The following is a 3,630-nucleotide window of genomic DNA, read 5'->3' as shown; positions in this document are numbered from 1 at the left end:
CCCGGCCACTTTCTGGCTGGCTCTCTGGGCCTCCATCTCCTCATCTGTAAAATGGGCACAAAGTCGTGGCACTGATGAGGCTGCAACGCGGTGATGAAGGCAGGACACCCCTCAGATGCTCGGTGCTCAGTGAGGGGAGGCTGCCATCATCACAGCCCAGAGGTAGCCTCCGACTGCCCAGGTCTGCTCCCATGCAGGGCATTTCCAGTCGCAGACCCTTAGCACTGTGGCTGTCTTGCTGCAGCTCAAGGCTGTCCCTGCCCGCTCTGGCCAACTCGCCCTGGCAGCACCCCTCAGCCTGCACCAGCCACATTGGCCCAAACTGATCATGCAGGGGCCAGGGAGAAATGAGGCTACTTCTCCCCAGAGGCCAGGAGCCTCCTTGGTGAACACCAGGCTGCAGTATGGCTTTCCCAGGACCTGGCGTTTTTGCCTTTGTGGGCCTCTTCCTCCATTAAAAAACAAACATATACATTCTATTTTTCAATGTGTTGGCCTAAAGACAAGGATAACCCAGGCTCAGTTCTATTAATCTTTTTCTTCTGGGTTTCTTTTTATCTTTCTTTTTTTTGTTTTCTGTTTTTTTTTTTTCTTTTTTAAAATTCCTTTTTAGCAGGGTGCAGTGGCTCACGCCTGCAATCCCAGCACTTTGGGAGGCTGAGGTGGGTGGATCACCTGAGGTCAGGAGTTCGAGACCAGCCTGGTCAAATTGGTGAAACTCCGTCTCTACTAAAAATACAAAAATCAGCTTTGCGCAGTGGCAGTATTGTAGCCAATGAGGTTTATCCAAGGCGCAATTATTGCTAATTGTAAACTTTTCCCAACACCCCGCCTTGATGACTTGAAATATAGTCGGCATTGGCAATTTTCAACAGTCTCTACGGAGACCGAATTTTAAAAAAATACAAAAATCAGCTAGGCATGGTGGTGGGCACCTGTAATCCCAGCTACTAGGGAGACTAAGGCAGGAGAATCACTTGAATCCGGGAGGCAGCGGTTGCAGAGGACTGAGATCATGCCACTGCACTCCAGGGCAACAAGAGCGAGACTCTGTCTCAGAAAACAAAAATTCCTTTTTTTGTGTGTGTGTGCTTCTCATTTTTTATTAAATTTCATAACATTTAAAAATTTTCTTATGCCTTTTCCCATATGTTTAATTTCCTCTGATTTAAAAGAAATGAAAACATTTCATGTGCCCTAGATGATTATGGCCCTACACACTGCACCTGCTGCTCCCAAAGGAGGGCCTGGCCACGCCTCCCCCTGGGAGGTGAAAGCAGCCAGCCCTCCTGGCTTCCGGTAAGGAGCTGCCACAGGTGTGGCTGGAGCAGCAAACTCTCCTTCCCTAGAAGCCCCCTGGGGAGCAGGCCAAGTGGCTTCCTCCCAGCCTTGCTCCTCCTGCCCACAGGACTCCAGGCCCATGGGGGAACCCTGGGGGGCAGGGTTTTCTGTCCCCAAATACCAGCTGCATTCCAAGGCCAAAGGGAGGAGCTGAGAGAAACACACAAGGCCTCTGCCCCGATGAAGTTCACTCCCCATTCACAGATGAGAACACTGCAGGTCAGAGGGAGGTACCCCCCTCCCCCACAGGGATTCATGCTGCAGGCCTGGATCCGGGTAAAGGCGCCCTGTCCTGCTGTACTGGCAGCCTCTCCATTATTTCTCCATCCCTATGGACCCCATCTGAGCCTGGGGCTTTGTCTTTTCCCTGGGCAGCACCCACAGCCCCTAGTTGGTCCCCAGCTGGCCTCCAGCTGGCCCCCAGTTCCCGTCTTGTCCCTTCCTGCTGCTCCACACCTCTCCTCTGCTCAGGACACGCTGTGGCTCCCATGGCCTTGAAATCCAATCGAAGATTTAGCCTGACACTAGAGGCCCCGCCAAGCTGAAGTCAAGCTGACTGTTCCCAGTCCTACCTCTGTCCCTTTTTTTTTCTTTTCTTTTTTTTTTTTTAAAGACGGGGTTTCACCATGTTGGTCAGGCTGGTCTTGAACTCCCGACCTCAGGTGATCCGCTCGCCTTGGCCTCCAAAGTGCTTGGATTACAGGCGTGAGCCACCACGCCTGGCCTTTTTTTTTTCTTTTTTTAAGTTTTTGAGATGGAGTCTTGCACTGTCACCCAGGCTGGAGTGCAGTGGCTTGATCTCAGCTCACTGCAACCTCTGCCTCCCAGGTTCAAGCAGTTCTCCTGCCTCAGCCTCCCAAGTAGCTGGGACTACAGGCATGCGCCACCACTCCTGGCTAACTTTTGTACTTTTAGTAGAGACAGGGTTTCACCATGTTGGCCAAGCTGGTCTTGAACTCCTGACCTCAGATGATCTGCCCGTCTTGGCCTCCTGAAGTGCTGGGATTACAGGCATGAGCCACCATGTCCAGGCTTTTTTTTTTTTTTTTTTTTTTTTTTTTGAGACAGGGTTTCATTCTGTCTCCCAGGTTGTAGTATAGTGACACAATCACGGCTCACTGCAGCCTGAGTTCAAGCAATTCTCCTACCTCAGCCCCCTAGTAGCTGGGACTATAGGCATGTGCAGCCATGGCCTAATTTTTTTTTTTTTGAGATGGAGTCTTGCTCTGTCACCCAGACTGGAATGCAGTGGTGCAATGTCTGCTCACTGCAACCTCTGCCTGCCGGGTTTAAGCAATTCTCCTGCCTCAGCCTCCTGAATAGCTGGGATTACAGGCGTGCACTACCATGCCTGGCTAATTTTTGTATTTTTTTAAATAAAGATGGGGTTTCACCACGTTGGTCAGGCTGATCTTGAACTCTTTTTTTTTTTTTTTTGAGACGGAGTTTTGCTCTTGTTACCCAGGCTGGAGTGCAATGGCGCGATCTCGGCTCACCGCAACCTCCGCCTCCTGGGTTCAGGCAATTCTCCTGCCTCAGCCTCCTGAGTAGCTGGGATTACAGGCACACGCCACCATGTCCAGCTAATTTTTTGTATTTCTCGTAGAGACGCAGTTTCACCATGTTGACCAGGATGGTCTCGATCTCTTGACCTCGTGATCCACCCGCCTCGGCCTCCCAAAGTGCTGGGATTACAGGCGTGAGCCACCGCGCCCGGCCTTGATCTTGAACTCTTAACCTCGTGATTCACCCACCTCAGCCTCCCAAAGTGCTGGGATTACAGGTGTGAGCCACCGTGCCCGGCCTGTGTTTATACTTATATTTTATTTTTTTTGTAGACACGGGGTGGCGCTGTGTTGCTCAGACCTGTTTCAACTCCTGGGCTCAAGCAATCCTCCTGCTTCGGCCACACTGTGTATCCTTTATATGTAATCAGTTTTGTTCTTCCTGGAAGATTTTTAAGATTTTGGGCACCAGAGTTCTGAAATTTCACACTGATATTCCTCTATGTGGGCCTAATTTCTCTTTCTTGAGACAGAGTCTCACTCTGTAACCCAGGTGGGAGTGCAGTGGTATGATCCTGACTGACTGCAACCTTTGCCTCCCAGGCTCGAGCAATTCTTCTGCCTCAGCCTCCCGAGTAGCTGGGATTACGGGTGAGCGCCAACACACCCAGCTGATTATGTGAGCCTGACTTCCTCCAGAGCGCCAGCGCTCAAGAGGCCCTTTCTGGCAAATTAGACGGGTGTGGTGGCGCATGCCTATAATCCCAGCTACTCGGGAGGCTGA

The 3,630-nt window shown here is 51.2% G+C and overlaps 1 non-coding gene across 1 annotated transcript; it reads left to right on the top strand.

Annotated features, from left to right (window-relative positions):
* Window positions 1-746: 746 nt before the first annotated feature.
* LOC135271346 (U4 spliceosomal RNA) lies at window positions 747-887 on the top strand. The gene has a single exon (XR_010339449.1). It is a non-coding gene; the product is annotated as a U4 spliceosomal RNA (small nuclear RNA).
* Window positions 888-3,630: the final 2,743 nt, after the last annotated feature.

The sequence above is a fragment of the Aotus nancymaae genome, unplaced genomic scaffold, assembly GCF_030222135.1.
Source record: "Aotus nancymaae isolate 86718 unplaced genomic scaffold, 86718_ANA_hifiasm-v0.15.2.pri h1tg000076l, whole genome shotgun sequence".
NCBI classification, from domain to species: Eukaryota; Metazoa; Chordata; class Mammalia; order Primates; family Aotidae; genus Aotus; species Aotus nancymaae.
This window is presented reverse-complemented; position numbering and strand designations above follow the sequence as displayed.